The 22,497-nt window shown below is 39.0% G+C and overlaps 1 long non-coding RNA gene across 2 annotated transcripts in view; it reads right to left on the minus strand.

Moving 5' to 3' along the window:
• Positions 1 to 22,497, minus strand: part of LOC134215756 (uncharacterized) — a 106,842-nt gene that overhangs the window by 24,355 nt on the left and 59,990 nt on the right. Inside the window, exon 4 of one of the 2 annotated variants that reach the window (XR_009980296.1) lies at positions 21,802 to 21,957. The exons of the other annotated variant lie outside the window; for it this stretch is intronic. This is a non-coding gene — a long non-coding RNA (uncharacterized LOC134215756). Of the gene's footprint in view, positions 1 to 21,801; positions 21,958 to 22,497 lie in introns of those variants that run through there. 2 annotated transcript variants of the gene reach the window in all.

The raw sequence follows: 22,497 nt of genomic DNA on the forward strand, positions 1-22,497 counted from the left end.
CTTCCAGTTTATCAAGCGTAAATCTTCGGTGACAACATAGTAATTGCGGCCATTGAAGTCGTATGCCTGGTCTCCTGCAATCGTGTAAGGACTGCGCAATGCACTTAGTGAGGTACAATGGAGAGCAAATGATTTGTGATGTCGATCAAATGATCCCCTTGCAGTCTTTTTTGTATCTTTCTGTTGTTGACGATTAGTTTTCGACGGAGGTGCGATTAAAAGATGGAGCTTTTGGAAACCCGAATTAACCACTATTAATGATATGAGTGTATGTCTTCTATGTGAAGTTAAACGATTCACAATAATATGGAAATGCTAATATCATCTTCCAAACTTAGAAGTACATGTTCATGATAGAATTAGAGGCAAAGTATAGATTTGATAGTTCCGTAAGGATACGGCAGGCATGAAGAATGTTTTTAAGAAAGTCTTTAGACGTCTTTATAGAAGTTTTTATAAATCTCACGACCTTCCTTCTGCCAAGCTCCCTTATGAAGAGGGAGGGTGGACGTCCCAGTAACGAACGTTCGGCAGCAATGTTTTATTGCATCTTTTGGGTTTCAGTTTAACGTTATTGTGGAGCTTATTGTGGGAATAGGCAAGCGGGAGTCTGCCGGAAAACTATCACTCCTGTCTGCGATGGTTCACCACGTGTATTTTGACTGACGGCAAATTACCACGATTGCTTTGATTAATATTTTGGTGGCTCTCCGTTGTCGTTCATATGAAGCCTACTTCGATACTTTCAAATCCATTGGATATTTCCTTTCCATACTTAAAACTCAGTGCCATTTCACTGCCACACATTCCCCCTCTTCTCAGGTTTTGTTTTGTTATGCAAAGTAACATTCTAAAACACTAACGCCAGCTAACGTTCTATTTGGTTGGCAGACGGCGAGCATCAAAATATTTCAAAGGCAGGCATCGTGATTATTTTTTTTCGGCATAAAACAGAAAGGTACTATAAACACAACATACTTAAAAACAAAACAACACTTGGTCGCACTGAGCACTTTATGCGAGCACCACTCGCGCTCATTACAAAATCAAGCAACGCTAAGTTGCACTGAGCACTTTATGCGAGCACCACTCGCGCTCATAAAAAAAATCAAGCAACACTTGGTCGCACTGAGCACTTTATGCGAGCACCACTCGCGCTCATTACAAAATCAAGCAACTCTAAGTTTCACTGCGCACTTTCTGCGAGCTCCACTCGCGCTCATTACGAAATCATTCAGCTCTTGGTCGCACTGAGCACTTTATGCGAGCACCACTCGCGCTCATTACAAAATCAAGCAACACTTGGTCGCACTGAGCACTTTATGCGAGCACCACCAGAAACGTATGACTTTTAAGGTGATCTGTCCGGCAGTGTATCGGCTTATCGTTGCAGAATGTAGTGTTCAATTGTTGTGGACATTCTGGTTAGGTAATTTCACTAAGTTGTTCATTGTATGATAAAATGAAGAAAAAAAAATGTATGTATCTAACCAACTACGGTCAAAGTTCCTTAGAAAGTTTAAAGTGTCCTTAAAACTTAAAAATTTTTTTTTTTTTGATTACGTAAAATATTTATGATTTCCTATTTCAGAAAACGTCCTAACAATCTCTTCGTATTTTGTAGAGAAAATTCTTCCAAAATATAAAAAAACTCACAATCTCCTATATCTCTTCATATAACCTAATTTCGAAATTATAGAAAAGTATCCTAATCTGATTCCATAAGACTTCGCAAATACTGAAAAATCTAACCTTCTCGAACTTCAACATCAGATTTTATTATTATTTTTTGAATTCGCGTTTGAAATGTTAAACGCAGTTTCACTGTTATGATCATTCGGGAATTCATGAATACTTGTATTAATTATTATTTATGAAGCTTCATGGAATTTACTCCACATCCTGCGTTCTAAAATCTGCAAATTTGATTCCAAAAACCTTGTGCATAAGTCGAAAAAATGTTACAATAAACCACATGCAGTTTATACGCGATTACGATGCCTCAATCTACCTCACTCATTTATCTACAATTATTACACAATTATTACAATTATTGAAAACTAGTTGATTTTTTTTTGTAGTTGAGTAATGTTAATAACAAGACAAATGGGCAATAAAGGAATTAAATCAGTGCCCTACATCGGATAAGAAAATTATCTCTCGAAAGCTGGTGTCATGTTCCCCCTAGATCGGGAATATGTTTAAACTATAGTTACGACTATGCACAAAAGTTCCGTTTGATAAGTACACACTTCGAAAAAGCCATGTAACTTTAGATGCTTCGAGACCGACACCCACGAGCATCATTATTGATGCGAAATTGTGTCATGATAAATGTGAAACTAAGTTCACTTTTAAATTTACACGGCTGTATTATTTTAACAAAAATGATAAAGTACCAGACGGGAATCGAACATTGGTTCATTGCGTGAGCGCCGCTCACGCTACCACACAGCCACCACCGCTTCATGAATTAACAGAGTTCAAAGTGAAACAAGTTCTACCTTCTTCTGCGCATGTTCTGTTCATTGCATCAACCCGTCGGCTGCTTGGGTGCGTGTGTTGTCGTTTCATACGTTCATCGCACCGGTTGCTGTGCTTTGGGTTCGATGGATGTAAATTTCAGTTTGTTTTCATTAAAACTGTGGCGATTGTACTGAAACTTTTGCGTGCATCCAAATTGACTGAAAAGTACATCTCAATTCATATTACGTCTTGTGGTATTGTGTCAGTTTTTTCCATTACGTCAACTGTACCATTAATAATTTTTTGGTGTGTAGTCAGCCAAATGCCGAACTATGCCTTTTCTCTGGTTCAACTTAAAAAATAAGTTTGCACCTCTCGCAAAATATGTATTTTAATATGCACTTACCATTGTATAAAGAAGCTCTAAAACACAGCATAAAAACAAATGTAATTTTTTTTTCTTTCACCCACGTAAATAAAATTAAATATATTTTGTCCATACACACTCCCGCTTGCTCCAGACTCTACAATGAGATCTAATTCAGAAATGGTGAAAATCCGGCAGGATCGCCAAATGTGGAGCTTATTGTGGGAATAGGCAAGCGGGAGTCTGCCGGAAAACTATCACTCCTGTCTGCGATGGTTCACCACGTGTATTTTGACTGACGGCAAATTACCACGATTGCTTTGATTAATATTTTGGTGGCTCTCCGTTGTCGTTCATATGAAGCCTACTTCGATACTTTCAAATCCATTGGATATTTCCTTTCCATACTTAAAACTCAGTGCCATTTCACTGCCACACAGTTATGTGAAACTTGGATTAAGATGAACTGAAACCTCTAGAAGTAAAAATGCAAAAAATTACGTTTTACCATACAAATTTCCATGTAAACTTCAGATGCGTTGCGAAAAGCCAGGAAGCAACCAATCGTGCCCAAATTCTGAACAGTAGTTTGTGACCCAGAATGGTTTCCAAAAACCATTGATTTAAAAAAATAGCATGACGCCCCACCCTAATATGCACTAACAGCAGCAGGAAGTTATCCAGCAGAAATTTGAACGACGACAGACATCTAACGCGGATTTTCTTGAAAATAGGAACTGTTTCGAGAAAAATATTTGGTTTCAGTTATACGGGAATGTGTCCGCTATTACGCTCACCAAATACTTTTTCGATTAAAGAGTTTAAATTCGAGAAAATCAATCATAGATGCCTTTCGCCATATTGGTTTCAAAAAAATAGTCCTAGTGTACCGCTGTAAGCATGTTCACAAGCACCCTAGATGATTTCTGTGTAAATGAGTCTCTATCGCCTTTATGGAAAAGTAAAGCTTTTCACACAGCATTGAATCGCCCACTTTGAGCGTTTTTATAGCAGCACACTAGGAGTTAACTTTCTGAAATCAGCAAAAGGCATCCAAGGTTCGACTTCTCAAAATTAAGCACCTCATCGAAAAAATATTTGGTAGGCGTTGTTGTGGACACATAGGGGGAATGACGGCTTTGGCAGGTTTTGTTCTATTATTGTCAGGTGAGTTTTTATGACTGATTTTGCTCCAATTTGGCCTAAACATTCTTTGCATATCAAAGAATATTGTGGCCAAATTTCATAAAATTCGGTCGACAAAAACCCCCTGCCAATAATAGAACAAAACCTGCCAAAGCCGTCTGTTCCCCTATATAACCGGTACCAAATTGTTTTTCATCAAAAGTTACTAATTTTGAGAAAACCCACGTTAGATGTCTTTCACTATACAAATTTCTGGCGGTTAACTCATGCTGGCTATTTGCGTATATAGGGTTACTGCACCTGGACTTCATCTCAATGATCCTTACCCAAGTAACATTTTATGTTTTATAACGCTCTTGAAGACCATAATTTACTCTTCAAGAGTATTATAAAACCAGCATAAAACCAAAATGTTACTAGGGTACGGCTATGATTTCAAAAATATCCTCAATTGTAAAAATGCTAATTTTGGCAACGTTAAACAAAAATGTAATGCCCATTTGTCAACATATTAAAAAAAATCAAGCTGACATTAACTTTTATGCAATTTTATTAGACATTGTTCTGGATGAAGTACCACTCGTGAGGAAACGACGATTGATCAAAGGGTACAGTAACTTCAACAAAATGTTACACTTTGTCACTATTTTGTCAACCTGATGCCTAAAAATAAGCTTGCTGTCGAGGACAATTTCTCGGAATACTGACATGTTATGTTCTACAAAGTTGTAGCGCAGCTTAGGGAAGATCCATTAATTACGTAACGCAAAAATCGATCATTTTCAAACCCCCTCTCCCCCCATATGTCACACTTTTTGTATGAAACATCTGAAATTTTTGTATGGGTTGTCACACTTCAGGCAACCCCTCTCCCCCTCTAAGCGTTACGTAATTTATGGATGTTCCCTTATTACAATCATTTTAGCTAAAAAAACTTTTTCTGTAGCTCTTAAGTTAGCTGATAGGGGCCCTCCTTAGCTGTGCGGTAAGACGCGCGGCTACAAAGCAAGACCATGCTGAGGGTGGCTGGGTTCGATTCCCGGTGCCGGTCTAGACAATTTTCGGATTGGAAATTGTCACGACTTCCTTGGGCATAAAAGTATCATCGTGCTAGCCTCATGATATACGAATGCAAAAATGGTAACTTGGCTTAGAAACCTCGCAGTTAATAACTGTGGAAGTGCTTAATGAACACTAAGCTGCGAGGCGGCTCTGTCCCAGTGCACAATGGGGAAAATGTTGCATGTTTCGGGCAAAATTCAATAACTCAAAAGGCCGCTGAACGAAAATTCTGACCAAGAACTTTTCTTAAACAAAATTTTCCCACGAATCGAATGGGGGTAGTTTCGGATCCGGCACGGCATTCCTAATAGGACTTTTTGGACGTTTTCCCCCAACTTCCCCCAGAACTTTGATAGTATGAACGGAATGCAGCCGTTATAAGCAGTTTACGCCATATTTCTGATTGAATCTGAATGATTAGAATATTGTTGGGTAAGCGCAGTGTTGTTCTATCTGGAGATTATGCCAGTTAAAGGGGAATATGGGGTAAAATAGTCTCATATATTACATACATACAAATGAATTTCTGTCTGTCTGTCTGATCATTATAGACTCGGGAACTACTGAACCATTCGGCGTGAAAACTAGTATGCAGAGGTTTTGGAGTCGAGAAGGTTCTTATGATACTTGGAGACCCCTCCCTCTCATGGGGGGGGGGGGCTTCCACATAAATAAAAAAAATACAGCATAACTCGAGAACTAATCAAGCAAATGCAACCAAAGTTGGCATGTTAAGGTTTTTGAAGTCAAGAAATGTTTCTGTGGTGATTCGTGACCCCTCCCCCTCTTGGAAGGGGGGGCTCTCATACAAATGAAACATAAATGTCTGCATAATTCGGAAACTGATCAAGCAAATGGAACCGAATTTGGCATGTGGTGGATATAATAGGCATAAAATGTTTCTGTGGTAGTTCGTGAGCCCTCCCCTCTCTGAAAGGAGGGGGGGGGGGCTCCCATACTATTGGAATCGGAATTTCCACATAACTCAGAAACTAATCATGCAAATGGAACCAAATTTGGTATGTGAAGTTTTTTGAAGTCAGGAAATGTTTCTGTGGTGGTTCGTGACCCCTCCCCCTCTTGGAAGGGGGGGCTCTCATACAAATGAAACATAAATTTCTGCATAATTCGGAAACTGATCAAGCAAATGGAACGAAATTTGGCATGTGATGGATATAATAGGCAAAAAATGTTTCCGTGGTAGTTCATGAGCACTCCCCTCTCTGCAAGGAAGAAAGGGGCATACTAATGGAATCGAAATTTCCACATTACCCATAAACTAATTAAGCAAATAGAACCAAATTTGGTATATTAAGGTGTTTGAAGTTTGGAAATATTTCTGTGGTGGTTCTTGACCCCTACCCCTTCTGGACGGGGAGGCGCTAATACAAATGTTATTCATTGCAGCTAAAGACTTAGAAGATGCGATTGATTACTTGAATGCAGACTTGCATTCTTCAAGTAGATGGTGGAAGTACAACTAGTTAAAATTGAATTTACTAATATAAGTATATGATTATTTCTCGAAATCATTCAATTGATGATGTCTCGGTGAAAAGTGATGACAAGACACTGCGTACGAGAAATTAAATATCTTGGCATGATTAATGATGATAAATTGAAATTTGACCAACATATTGACAATGTCATCAAGAACATAGCCCAGAAGTTTGGACTTTTCTGTCGGCTGAAAAACGAATCAAATATTGCAAGTGCAATACAGTTGTTGCAATCACTCATCTCTCCTAACTTGGTCTTTTGTTCTTCCATTTTGTTTTTAGCAAATCAGATACAAATATCGAGATTGCAGCGTATGCCGAGTAAGATTATGAGTTTCATTATAAGATGTAGCAGATTCACTTCCTTTACTTTTTTTGGATGCTTTGCGGTGGCTCTCAGTCAAGCAATTGTGTGTTGAACAATGGTGTTCATTTTCAAAGTAATTAACAGATTACTGCCTCGATATTTGTGTGATCAAATCGAAAGAGGAAGTGACTTTCATAGATATAACACTAGGGACGCAGAAGATATAAGAACACCTTACTTTTAGCATGGAGCTTCACAAAAAAATTTGTATTTAATTCAATTCGATGCCTACACATATCAAACGTGCAATTACATTATCATAGTTCAAGAAAATTGGTGTTTCACATGTAAAGGCTTTTTTTAAGCAGCTACTGAGTTGACTTTTTTAACCCTTTCAGGACGAATTTGCTAGTGTATGATATGATATCCCAGTAGGTTTATTGAGTTGATACGACTTCAATCATTGTTCATACAAGCTATTACAGACCTTTTAGGTTCAACAAAACGTTCTGAAAACCCGTAACGATTGAACTACACTCAAACCTCCATGAGTCGATATTGACTCATGGAATTGACTTTTTGTCATTGTGCATCTTGACTCAAGATTATTTTGGAGCACCTTGGCCATTGGATTTCATGTTCATGGAAATTTGGATCATATCCCAAGTAACATTATAAGTTTTGTAACGCTCTTGAAGACCATAATTTATCCTACAAGAGTGTTATAAAACCAGTATAAAACCAAAATGTTACTAGGGTATGCTTATTACACCGGATTGGGTAAATACCGATAATGAGGATATTGCGAAAGTCTTGATTGATCTGGAAGATACCGTTAGCTGAACTCCAGAACGTTTTGTAGTACCATGAGCATCTCGTATTGTATAAAAAAGAGTATGCATGACGCGTATATGCTTATTGAACCAGAATGGGTGAATACCGACGATGAAAACATTGCAAAAGCCTTGAATGATCTAATAGATACCGTGGACTGAACTCCAGATCGTTTTGGAGTACCTTGAGCATCCCGTACTCAAGAAAATTGGATTTGCATTATGCGTATATGCTTATAAAACCAGATCAGATGAATACCGACGATGAGGACATTGACTAAAACCTTGCTTGATCTGATAGATACCGTGGGCTGAACTCCAGAACGTTTTGGAGTATCTTGAGCATCTCGTATTCAAGAAAATTAATCTCATGCATAACGAACTATCAAACAATGTGATTTAGGATTCACCCACAGATTCATTTGCATGCTCTCAGAAGCGAAATCTTCCCAAGGTTTCGGATATCAGGGTCTTCAGAGTATAGTCAAACATTACCCCTGATATTTTTTCTGCAAAGCCAACAGTTTTGCTGAAGAAAGTGGTGACCTCTTCTGTGATTTTACACAGCCAGTTCATTTTTTACAGACGTTTACATCCCAAAATTTATTCCATTTGCTTGATTAGTTCTCGAGTTATGCGGAAATTCCTGTTTCATTTGTATAAGAGCCCTTCTCCCCTTCTAGAGGTGGGAGGGGTCACGAACCACCACAGAAACATTTCTTGCCTTCAAAAACCCTCACATGCCAAATTTGATTTCATTTGCTTGATTAGTTTCTTGCCTTCAAAAATCCTCACATGCCAAATTTGATTTCTTTTGCTTGATTAGTTTCCGAATTATGCAGAAATTTATTATTTTATTAATATTTCCGAATTATATTTATTATTTATCATTTGTATGAGAGCCCCCCCCCCCTTAAGGGGGAGGGGTCACGAACCACCACCGAAACATTTCCTGACTTCAAAAACCTTAACATACCAAATTTGATTCCATTTGCATGATTGATTTTTTAGTTATGTGGAAATTCCGATTCCATTAGTATGGGAGCCCCCCCCCCCTCCTTGCAGAGAGGGGAGGGCTTACGAACTACCACAGAAACATTTTTTGCCTATTATATCCACCACATGCCAAATTCGGTTCCATTTGCTTGATCAGTTTCCGAATTATGCAGACATTTATGTTTCATTTGTATGAGAGCCCCCCCTTCCAGAAGGGGGAGGAGTCACGAATCACAACAGAAACATTTCTTGACTTCAAAAACCTTAACATGCCAACTTTGGTTGCATTTGCTTGATTAGTTCTCGAGTTATGCTGTATTTTTTTTTTATTTATATGGAAGCCCTCTCCTCCCCCCCCCCCCATGTGAGGGAGGGGTCTCCAAGTATCATAAGAACCTTCTCGACTCCAAAAACCTCTGCATACTAGTTTTCACGCCGAATGGTTCAGTAGTTCCCGAGTCTATAATGATCAGACAGACAGACAGAAATTCATTTGTATGTATGTAATATATGAGACTATTTTACCCCATATTCCCCTTTAACTGGCATAATCTCCAGATAGAATAACACTGCGCTTACCCAACAATATTCTAATCATTCAGATTCAATCAGAAATATGGCGTAAACTGCTTATAACGGCTGCATTCCGTTCATACTATCAAAGTTCTGGGGGAAGTTGGGGGAAAACGTCCAAAAAGTCCTATTAGGAATGCCGTGCCGAATCCGAAACTACCCTTATTCGATTCCTGGGAAAATTTTGTTTAAGAAAAGTTGTTGGTCAGAATTTTCGTTCAGCGGCCTTTTGAGTTATTGAATTTTGCCCGAAACATGCAACATTTTCCCCATTGTGCAGTGTGAGGATGTAATGCCAATGAGAAGAAGAAGAAGTTAGCTGATTAAGAGCGATTTTACTTAATTAGATTGGGGTGTACCTCAAAAAACACTATTTTTGATCTACATTTTTTATTTTAGATTTCTCGAAAAACTCGTCTTCAGATGACTTTTAGAGCTTAAAAAATTGCAACTTTTGATGGGTAAATATTAGAGTGGGGCGTCATGGTCATTTTTTCAAATCAATGGTTTTTCGAAGCCATTCTGGGTCCTGAACAACTGTGCAGAATTTGGGACCGATTGGTTGCTTCCTCGCTTTCCGCATCGCGTTTGAAGTTTGAATGGAAATTAGTATGTATGGGAAAACGTATATTTTTTCGTAAACCAAGTGGCACATTGCGTTAAAGCATAACCCAAAGGATGCTGAAGAAGGCACGTTGCTGGAACGTCCACGAAAAAAGTTATAACGCTTTGAAGATTGAGTGTTCAAACCATATGCAAAAAATCGTTTATTCTGCCAGCACTGCCGAACTACGTAGTCCAATAATTTAACTGAGTGTTATTTCAAAATAATTGATCTTATAGGGCTTTAGAGCTCATGGGAGCTATCCGGAATTATTTCACAAAGAAAAAAATCCGACAAGAAGCAAGATGGGTTTTACCCTTCGATAACCATAGGTTGTCCGGTAGTGCTGGCAGAAACATTGATTTCTTGCATATGGTTTGAACAATCAATTTTCGAAACGTAATAACATTTTTTGTAGACCTTCCAGGGATGTACCTTCTTCGGCAAAGTCTTTCGGCATCTTCCAGACTATATGCTAACGTATTGAGTCACGTGATTGATGATAAATTGAAGCCGCTAATAGCAAAAATGTAAAAAAGTACGTTTTCCCATACTAATCTCCATGTAAATTTAAAACGTGATGCGGCATGCGAGGTCGCAACCAATCGAGCCCATATTTTGCACAGTTGGTTGGGGTCCCAAAACGATTCAGAAAAACCTTGATCTCACTTGATCGGACGAAGTTTGCGTTTTTCCATACAACTGCGCCTCACTCTAGTAAATATGCTCAATATCTTATTCCAATCAAAAGTTATAATCGCTTTTCTGTCAAAATTACATTTTTTTCATAAGTTGATATCTTCGGTTAGGGCAGACCAAAAAAATATGTTTTCACAGCATTTGAAAGAGATATTCATATTCCTTATTATGCAAAAAAAAATGGGGGATATTTAATTTTTTTATTTTAAGTTATACCAAGTTATTTGATCAGTTATATCAATTTATTTGAAAAAACATGATTTTAGTAAAATTGGTAAAACTTAAGATAAAAAAATAACATATCCCCAATTTTTTGACATAATAAAGAATATGAATTTCTCTTCCAAATGCCGTGTGAATATATTTTTTTGGTCTGCCCCAACCGGAGATATATACTTATGGAAAAAATGTAATTTTGACAGAAAAACGATTATAACTTTTAATCGGAAAAAGAGTCATCTGAAGACGACGAAATCTAAAACAAAAAAAGTAGATTAAAAATACTGTTTTTTAGGTACACCCTAATCCAATTAGGTAAAATTGCTCTAAATTAGCCAACTTAAGAGCTACAGAAAAAAAATTTCAGAAAAGTTGATTGGAATAAGCTGCGCTACAACTTTGTTGAACATAACATGTCAATATTCCGAGAAATAAAAAAACCCAGATTAATCCACCTAGCGGTGATGGTGCCTTCCTCGACCTTCGTAAAATGTGTTTGCTTGAAAGTATATGAGCGAGTAAAATGACGGAGTAAAAAAGAAAAACTTCTTTGTACGTTCTATGAAAATCGGATTATTTCAAGCAAATATATTGTAGATCTAGTTGAAAACGCGAGATCTCATTTTGGTTTTCAACTTGATCTACAATATGCTAATAAGAATTTCTACAATTTGTTTTCCTTTTCCAATCTTTTTGATGTGCATACCAAGATTTTTTTATGTACAGGTTATCCGACTTCGTCAGTGATGGGAATCACCAGCGCGCCCCCCCAAAACATACATTTTCAGTGCAAAACGTAAACAAACGAGCATAAATTCCATACAAAAATCCAAGATGGCTGAGTTGGGGATATTGACAAGTTGGATAACCTGTACATAAAAAAATCTTGGTACATACCCCTGTTTTATTTTACCCAGTTATATATTGTACGTGGATTTCCCTACTGGACCCGACCGTTCCAAATAGTCGCTCCTTGAACGGTCGTTGGAATCGCCGTTTTCACCTTCAAACCGATTTTCATAGTAAAATCTGTCAAAACTGACAAGTCTGCCACGTGCTTTTTGCTGTTTCCCTCGGACTTCTCTTTCTTTTTCCGATGTTTTGACATCTGTTTTCATAGACAAGGAGCAAAAAACCAGGTTATCTACCAAACATTTATTGAGTTTGGTAAACCTTGCTGCAAAAGGAAACGTTTGAAATAGGCAAGTAAACCGACCCGAACCGAACTTCGAATCCATTCGTCAAGTAAATCCACAATATTTAAAGGATATCACATTTGGATGTTTGTTAAACTGAAGCTCTGACTACACAAAAAGAAAACGAAAATGTCATTCCCATCAAGCTAGCGGAGGGCAATATTTGTTATGATATAAATCTCATGACCGTCCTTCTGCCAAACTCCCGTATGAAGATGGGAGGGAAGTGTATCAGTGTGGAAGCATCCGATAGTTTCGGAGGGAAATTATAGCCTTTCGGTACAACTTTGTAGCACAAGAAAGGCAAAAAGTATTTTGGCCATAATTTCTAAGGTAATAGTCCAAGCTGGCCAATTTTCAATAGAAAATAATATAAATAGTGGAATATATAGATGAGCGAAGATAAATCCTCTGTCTCCAAACGAACTGTCAAACGTGTCTCCAAACGAGCATGACGTCACGATTTCAATAAAAATATTAAGGGCTGTGACGTCATATGCGCGCGTGCACGGTCAAAAAAATCGACTCAGCCATTATTTCGCTCATCTATAGATTCTACTATCTATAGAAAATAATAGAATAGGATACCGCGTCCAATGCAATTTGTTGTGAGTAAATTGATTGAGGGTAATTGCATTAAAAATGAGCTAGGCTTTTTTACGCACTTTTTCATAACATAAAGCATTTTGGCCATAATTTTTGGGCCTATAGTCCAATCTTCCATATTTTCAATAGAAAACAATACGACAGGATCCCGCGTCGAATGGAATTTGTTGCAAGTAAATCGGATGAGGATAAGTACCAAAAAAGTGAGCTAAACTTTTCGCACTTTTGGTGCGCGCGCAAACACATACATACACACACAGTTCATCGAGCTGAGTCGATTGGTATATAACACTATGGGTCTCCAGGCCTTTTGTAAAAGTTTGGTTTTGGAGCGAACATATAGCCTTTTCGTATACTTTGTAGACAAAAGGCATAAATGGTGTTTCGGCCATAACTTCCGATCCCATATTTCGATCTGGCCAATGTTCAATAGGACACATTGGGACAGGATTATGCGTCGAATGCAACTTGTTGCGAGCAAACAAATCTGAAGATAAATGCCTAAAAATGAGTGACATTCTTTACGCGATTTTTTTGTAAAAGTTTGCATTTTAGCCATAACTGGCCAATTTTCAATAGGAAAAATGGGACAGGAATCTGCGTCGAATGCAACTTGTTGCGTGTAAATTGATTAAGGTTAGGTGTCCGAAAAATAGGTGACATTTTTTTTTGTGATTTTTCTATTAAAACCCTGATTAATCCACCTAGCGGTGATGGTGCCTTTCTCGTGCATTATAAAAATAGTATTTTGGCCATTACTTTTGAGCCCATAGTCCGATCTGGCCAATTTTCAATAGGAAACAATGGGAGAGTATTCTGCGTCGAGTGAAACATGTTGCGAGTAAATCGGTTAAGGATAAGTTCTTGAAAAATGAGTGACATTTTTACTCATTTTTCTATAAAAATGTGGTATTTTGGCCATAACTTCCCAGCCCATAGTTCGATCTGACCAATTTTCAATAGGAAACAATGGTAGAGTATCCTGCGTCGAATGCAAGTAAATCGGTTAAGGATAAGTACCTGAAAAATGAGTGACATTTTTTGGGGCTGGTGCACACACACACACACACACACACACACACACACACACACACACACACACACACACACACACACACACACACACACACACACACACACACACACACACACACACACACACACACACACACACACACACACATACACACAGACATCACCTCAATTCGTCGAGCTGAGTCGATCGGTATATAACACTATGGGTCTCCGGGCCCTCTCTAAAAAATTTGTATTTGGAGCGATCATATAGCCTTTACCGTATACTTAGTTTACGAGAAAGGCAAAAAGGTAGTTTGGCCATAACTTCCGATCCCATAGCCCGTCCTGGTCAATTTTCAATAGGAACCAATGGGGGAGGATTCTGCGTCGAATGCAATATGTTGCGAGCAAATCGATTGAGGAAAGTGCCGAAAAACGAGTGACATTTTTACTTGATTTTTACGTATAAATTTGTATTTTGGCCATAACTTCCGATCCCATAGTCCGACCTGGCCAATTTTAAATAGGAAACAATGGGAAAGTATTTTGCGTCGAATGCAATTTGTTGCAAGCAAATCGGTTGAGGATAAGTGCCCGAAAACGAGTGAAATGTTTTACGCGATTTTACGTATAAATTTGTATTTTGGCCATAACTTCCGATCCCATAGTCCGACCTGGCCAATTTTGAATAGAAAACAATGAGAAAGTATTTTGCTTCTAATGCAATTTGTTGCAAGCAAATCGGTGGAGGATAAGTGCCCGAAAAACGAGTGAAATGTTTGACGCGATTTTTACGTATAAATGTGTAATTTGTGCATAACTTCCGATCCCATAGTCCGACCTGGCCAATTTTGAATAGGAAACAATGGGAAAGTATTTTGCGTCGAATGCAATTTGTTGCAAGCAAATCGGTTGAGGATAAGTGCACGATAAACGAGTGAAAGGTTTTATGCGGTTTTTACGTATAAATTTGTATTTTGGCCCTAACTGCCATTCCCCTGATCCGACCTGGCCAATTTTGAATAGGAAACAATGGGAAAGTATTTTGCGTCGAATGCAATTTGTTGCAAGCAAATCGGTTGAGGATAAGTGCCCGAAAAACGAGTGAAATGTTTTACGCGATTTTTACGTATAAATTTGTATTTTGGCCATAACTTCCGATCCCATAGTCAGACCTGGCCAATTTTAAACAGGAAACAATGGGAAAGTATTTTGCGTCGAATGCAATTTGTTGCAAGCAAATCGGTTGAGGATAAGTGCCCGAAAAACGAGTGAAATGTTTTACGCGATTTTTACGTATAAATTTGTATTTTGGCCATAACTTCCGATCCCATAGTCCGACCTGGCCAATTTTGAATAGAAAACAATGAGAAAGTATTTTGCGTCGAATGCAATTTGTTGCAAGCAAATCGGTTGAGGATAAGTGCCCGAAAAACGAGTGAAATGTTTTACGCGATTTTACGTATAAATTTGTATTTTGGCCATAACTTCCGATCCCATAGTCCGACCTGGCCAATTTTAAACAGGAAACAATGGGAAAGTATTTTGCGTCGAATGCAATTTGTTGCAAGCAAATCGGTTGAGGATAAGTGCCCGAAAAACGAGTGAAATGTTTTACGCGATTTTTACGTATAAATTTGTATTTTGGCCATAACTTCCGATCCCATAGTCCGACCTGGCCAATTTTAAATAGGAAATCTTGGGAAAGTATTTTGCGTCAAATGCAATTTGTTGCAAGCAAATCGGTTGAAGATAAGTGCCCGAAAAACGAGTGACATTTTTTACGCGATTTTTACGTATAAATTTGTATTTTGGCCATAACTTCCGATCCCATAGTCCGACCTGGCCAATTTTAAATAGGAAACAATGAGAAAGTATTTTGTGTCGAATGCAATTTGTTGCAAGCAAATCGGTTGAGGATAAGTGCCCGAAATATGAGTGACATTTTTTACGCGATTTTTACGCATAAATTTGTATTTTGGCCATAACTTCCGATCCCATAGTCCGACCTGGCCAATTTTCAATAGGAAACAATGGGAAAGGATTCTGGGTCGAATGCAATTTTTTGCAAGTAAATCGGTTGAGGATAAGTGCCCGAAAAACAAGTGACATTTTTTACGCGATTTTTACGTATAAATTTGTATTTTGGCCATAACTTCCGATCCCATAGTTCGACCTGGCCAATTTTCAATAGGAAACAATGGGAAAGGATTCTGCGTCGAATGCAATTTGTTGCGAGCAAATCGGTTGAGGATAAGTGCCCAAAAAATGAGTGACATTTTTTGCGTCGTTTTGTGCGCACACACACACACACACACACACACACACACACACACACACACACACACACACACACACACACACACACACACACACACACACACACACACACACACACACACACACACACACACACACACACACACACACACACACAGACATCACCTCAATTCGTCGAACTGAGTCGATTGGTATATAACACTATGGGTCTCCGGGCCTTCTATAAAAAGTTTGTTTTTGGAGCGATCATATAGCCTTTACCGTATACTTAGTATACGAGAAAGTCAAAAATCTAATTTTTTTTATATGATGGGTCACCCTATTTTTTGTTAGCACCATAATGATGGCCTTATTTCGAACAATTTTGTAGAACAACAATTTTTTCTTAAAAAATATAGTTTTGGCGTAAAATTCATCTTTCCGCGTAAATCTGTATCCTGGACCATAGTACGTTGGTAACTCGAACCGCCTTTTCAAACAGATTCGATAATTCTGATAATTCTGTCAAGCGATTGCAACGGGTTTAGAGTGCAGGCAGCCCACTACGCTTGTACTGTCTGCGAACCACGTTGCGAAGACGAATGAGATCTTTGGTGAAGGTGTCAATGGTTAGGGTTTTGCTTACCCGACGAGCCGTTGGAATATTGGAACAGCTCTTGAGCCATTGGAACAGCTCTTTGGTCACCGAGATTGCCTATTCGATGGCGCACAGCTGGCGGTCGATACTTTCTTTCTTTCACCTCGTAGTCGATGGTGGTGTTAACGCACTGCTGGAACCGCTGCCGGAGTGAACTAGTAGTGATGGTAGTTCCTTCTGGAGAATTGGTGACGGTTGATCGACGAACCAATTTCGGCCACTACAAGGTAGTGATCCTGGTATACGATCGGTTGTGAGATGTGATCGTCCCGGTTGGTTATGTAGAGTAGACCTCTTCATGTTTTCAAAAAGTATCAAAAATTCCACCGGTAAGCCCAGATCACAATTCTTATGCTAAACTAAGCCTCCTGTTAAATTTTTAGCTAATTTGGTTAAAATTTCGAGGTGGCTCAAGTCGATTTAGTGTTTTTGGGCTATTCTCTATTTAAAAAAAATCTAACATCGTAACAACCTCTAAGCGGAAGCTTCTGGTATGCTCTACAGTCTTGTGAACATTGCGATTCGTTCTGTTTACGTTTTGATCATGTTAAACTGATTTTAAAGCTATTATGTGCATAAAAATACTATTTCAAAGTCGTTGTTCTACAAAATTCTTTATTTTCTTTATGATTAATGATCGTAAATTTATTATATAATTATTCCTCTTTTATCCCTGGAAATTTGAGTAATATAATTGCCCATGTGCGATTTACCGTTAAATTCTTAAAAATCAGTAGCTGAACATTTGTCATAAATTTGCACGCTAAGATTTCTTCAAACAAGTTGTAGAGGTCTAACGTCGTTAAGTAACTTTCCTGCATTTCGTTGCTCCAAATGGCACCGTTCCGATTGCCGCGACTGTTGCCCCAGGCTTCGCGTTCTGGTCACCGGCAATGATGTAATGACCTTCCCGCCGCGTAAGCTTGACAGTGTCCCTCCAAAAGGCGGCCGATGTACCATCGATCACCTTGGCTTGAGTTGGGCTGTAGGCCACGATGAGGGTGATTACTCCGACGGAAGTGCTGACTTCTACCCCAACGGCCTCGATGATTTTGAGCTGCAGACTTAGCAGCAGACGATAGTTGACGTTGTTCTTCAGTGCGATAGCCATAAACCTCCTCTCCAGGGATAGGACGGATCATGTTTCACCACACGGAAGTCGTGAATGTGTACAGTACACTCACCTCGGGCTTCTGGTGCATTTCCGTGATGAAGTTCACGTAGATCTCTCTCTCGTCGAGGAAGCCAGCCAGCTCTATGATTTTGCTCTTAAGTGAGCAACCATTCCAATTAACCTGACCCACCCTAGCAGCCATTTTTAATGACAAACATGCCCAGGCTGAAGATCTGGTCGAGGCGTGTTTTGCACTCGTGTAGTCGCGTTGCCAGTTGCCAGTTGGAAATCGGAACTAGCTGCTCCGATGTGTAGAGCGGTGGGTCGCCCTCGACCGGAAGGGGCTAATTGTCCTGGGGGAGGAAGTGGTGGATGGAGCGTGTAGTATTGGAGTTTGAATCGAAGCTGCAGCGGCCGCCAGCCGTTTGTGAGGTTGCCCGCTTTGGACAGTCCTTGGTTGTAGCCCGATGTTTGTCGGCGCATTTGGGATCAGCCATTATAACTTCGACCAGCTTCAGGTTCTTCCAGGTGGTCGAACCGTGCTTCAGAAGAACCAGATAAAACTGGTTGCTATATCTTCTCGCCTTGTCGTGACGAGTGATCTTGTGCACGGCCACTGGCTTCAGTCCGCAGTTCTCGAGTTCCGCAATGAGATCTTCTTCCTTCATGTCGTGTAACCCTCGCAGTAAAGCCTTGAGCGGCTTCGTGCCGGGTGGTCATGAGTGTAGTACTCATACTTGTGGACCTCGAGGAACTCCACGACTGATGATGGTCCTTGTATGCAGGCAGCACTTTCACGCCCTCGCTGACCAGCCGAAAAATACATTTCAGCCCCTTAGCGACCAGATTCAGAACTATGCGAGAAAATTTACAAGAATTGTAATTTCCAATAGTTTCCAATAGTAAATAATTAAAGGTTTCAACAAAATTAACAAATTGCTGGAGAGTTTCCAAAATCCATTGAAAGATAAAGGCGCGTAACGTTCAAAATCTAACATGATTTCGTGACGGTCCCCAATTTTAGATTCTAATTTGACACCCAGTACCTTCGGGTAAGAAGTTGTTCAACGTCAAAAAAATCAGATGATTTTGCGATAGTTCTAAGGTACGCCTAAAACTCCTTAAGAATAATTCGGCTTGATTTCGGCTTGAGAACTACTTCCGAACGTAAATTGTCATCGATTTTAGCGTATGTGCTACAATACTTCAATCGCTGCTACAATGATCACTGACTGTTCCCAGAAGATTGGCGATTTAGACGATAGAAAATCATAAATTGTTTAGCCGCATTGAGAAAAAAAAGCAACACATCAATTGATGACAATCTAATTTCCCACACGTTGCTTCCTTACCTGAAAGTAACCTTCCTGAAAAAATTGCGCAGCACCAGGCACATGTGAGATGGATGAGCTAATTTAAATTTAATTTATCCGTCCCCGGATGACGGGAATGCTTCGGAGGAAACTTTGATTTCTGCCAAGAAAAGGAAAAATACTGTCACTCGAACCTACGTAGGGATTCCTGTCAGATTCAATCAGCTTTCCCGGAAAATGCTCTATGAAACAGAAATAAGGCTCCCTCCGTTGCCGATGTTTTTACGGGAACAGAAAATCGAAAGTTGCCAGTGGCAGAAAATCAGGTGCCGTAATGGTTTTATGTGTTTTCTAGACATTCTTGGATCGGAGGGATTTGAAGAATTTTGAAAAGACGAAGCAAGGAAAAATGTCACCGCACACACGTGCAGGAGCGGAGCATTTGTTGCATGGAGTGAGCTGGTTTTCTCATTTACCATGATGATAGGACCTTTGTCAATTTCCGTTTCTTACCGAAGCCCTGCAAAATTATTTCTGTCATGGACAGTACCTGTTGCGTTAGAAGATGATTTGTTTTGGCTTCTGGTGATAACACATAAAAACAAGATTCTTTTATTAAAATATTTAAATACTTTTTATTAGTTTTATTATTGGATCGATATTTCATTTCTAATTTGTCTCAGTCAATACACGATGAAGCACATATAAAGTATGTATTGCATTACCTGTAATCAACATCTAATTCGATGTAACATAGGTTTTGTAGTCCTCATTTTAGACTGATATCAGAAATCACAATCAACAGAATAAATTCCCAACTCACGATCTTAAAAGTTATATCCTTTTGCACAGATATGATTACTTTTCAAAATGGCTAATAAATATTTCACAACCCAGATTGACGATTTCGGGCTTCATGAAAAATTCAACCAATATAATGCACAGACCAAAAAGTTTTTAATTTGAGCTTTCTGCTTTTTCTCACACGTGTCTTCTCACTTGCTGTAACAACTTCCTACCATACCGGACGAAAGATTGTTATTATCTCACCCTTGCGACCGACAACAAACTCTTAAGGATCCCACGCCTAAGCGACGCTAATAGCGGTTTAATAGTTTGAAAGACATCAGAGGGCAACGATTCGGTTTTCCCCACGAAGTTCGCTTCCGAAGCGTGACGACTTTCGTTCTCAAATTTTCCGGCGGACAATCCCCACAAGGTGGGGCGTTTATAGATTAGGAACCCATAAAAGTGAAAATCTCTCTTCAAAAGTTACTGGAAACTTATCGGGATGGCAAACTATTTGAGCGCATGATAATGGTGAAAGGGGACAAATGTGCGTTCGGGGAACAATAAAACGTATTTCGTAGGTGGACAACATCGCACTGTCTCAGCGGAATGGTGATTAACGAAATGCGCTGAGATGGGTCGAGCCGAAAAAAGTTTAAATATTTATGCATGAATTAATGATATGGAAATTCAATATTTACGCTCGAGTGAGTAGAAACTGATGAGAACATGGAAACCGTGGTACCCAATACGGCGTAAACGCAACAACTGGCTGTGAGCAAATGCAATTGCTGTGAGATAACTTTTCACGTCTATCACACGTGTTGCGCCAAAATCAGGAAAGTTTCATAATTTTAGTTTGGATGAAAACGTAAATTTGAATTTTGTAAATTTTTGTGATGAGCCATCAAGTTACGAATTCCCACTCCTGTGATACAAACGAAAAAAAAAACCCTCATGAAAAGTGCTTAAATAACATGGTTGAACAAATTAATTAGCCGTTAGCGGGCGAACCGTTGTTATTCCCCACCCAATTTCGCATGTCGTATCTCATTTGCTATTGGGGAAGTGCAAAGTTGCTTGATTTATTCGGAACGTGATATGCTGCAGGAAATCTCACTACCCATGTCATACTCGCTCTCTTCAGCTGCTGCTCCTCGCCAACGCCGCGTTTTGCTCGAGATTGTTGTAGTTCTGTCGAAAACATGGATGGTAATGCTGGTTTTACAATTTCATTAATGGTCGGAAAATGTTTTCCACTTGTTGTACGCGCAGCAGGTAACGCTTTTGAGTTTTTTGTCCGTTGTTTATTTAGTGCTCCATTTCAGCCAGCTTGAAGCCGTAGGGGAAAACCGGGTGTCTTATTTCGGTATTGTTTCATTTTTTCCATTGCCACCTCGTAGTTTTGTGTTCGCTTTCAAAGTTGTAGACTGCGAGGTTTTCAAGCAAAGTTGTCATTTTGACATTTGTTCTTTAGATACTAACGTGTCGTGTCCAACATGACAAAGAAGACAATCCTAAAAAATCATAGGATGGAATTCGCAGTCAGCCGTCTGAAAGCAGCATTCGATATTAAAATGTGAGGAAATTACTACGTATTGATGAAATACAAATTTTGTTCATATTATACTCTTTACACACCCGTCTTATTCCATTTTCCCCTACTAAAGAAGCTTCTTCACACTGTCGTCGTCTGCGATTCGTGTGGGGAGCGTTTGCTTGTCGGGAAGGATCGTCGTTTAAAACTTTTTTTTTGGTAGATAATTCCAGTTTTGGAAGTCCAACCAACACCGCAGTATGAAATTACGGTGGTCTACTGGACGAGATGGAAACGAAAAGCATGGGGTATCCGTTCTCTACCAAAATACGTTATTTCCACATAGTTTATGCTGCGAATGGTTTACTTTCATTTTTTTTAATCTTTTTGGCGAATGCTTCCGCATGGACCCAGAGATGAGATGTGACTGGTTGTCGAGATGAGTGAATTTTTTACATGAATGTATTTATCTTTGCATTAAATTAAATAATTCGTTAATGTAAATACACTCCGGCTGATTGTTTGCTCTGTAAGTCAACAATGTGCAAACGCTCTTTTTCAAATTATTGAAACGTGTTATTGTTCCACTTGGTTGAGCCAGGAAAAAATCAGTTTTGCATGCAGCTGTATACTTATCATTCGGACTGTGAAGTTATTTATTTTGTTCATATCGTGCAAATCGTTCAATGGGACATACCTGAAACGAAAGAGAAAGAGTGAACTATTATTACATGTCATATATTTGTTATACAGGAAAAATGGATCATTACAAATTGAAAAATAATGAACTTTTCAATGATTAAATTTTCAAAAGATTATACTATAGATGTAAAATAATTGATCATTTTTCGATGAATAGTCTTTGATTTGGTTAAAATTGTGTTACTTTGAACACTTGTATGTGTATGTTTGTTGTGTATGTCCCCCGTTTGGCCGAAAACCATTGGATGGAAAACCTTTCGACCGAATGCCATTTAGCCCAAGGTCACTAGGCCGCAAGCTGTTTGACCGAATATACCATAATTGGCCGAATAGACAATTAGGCCGAAAGACATTTGGCTGAGGGTCATACAGCCGAATAGGTCATTTCGCCGAATAGGTCATTTGGCCGAACAAGTCTTTAAGTCAAACAGATCATTTAACGTCTCACTTCTTAATCATCATTTCTCACTTCTCACTGAGAAAATTAAGAAATGGGAAGTTAGAAATGTTGAGTGCGAAGAGAGGCATCGCCCTT

Source organism: Armigeres subalbatus, chromosome 2 (assembly GCF_024139115.2).
Source record: "Armigeres subalbatus isolate Guangzhou_Male chromosome 2, GZ_Asu_2, whole genome shotgun sequence".
Classification (NCBI taxonomy): Eukaryota; Metazoa; Arthropoda; class Insecta; order Diptera; family Culicidae; genus Armigeres; species Armigeres subalbatus.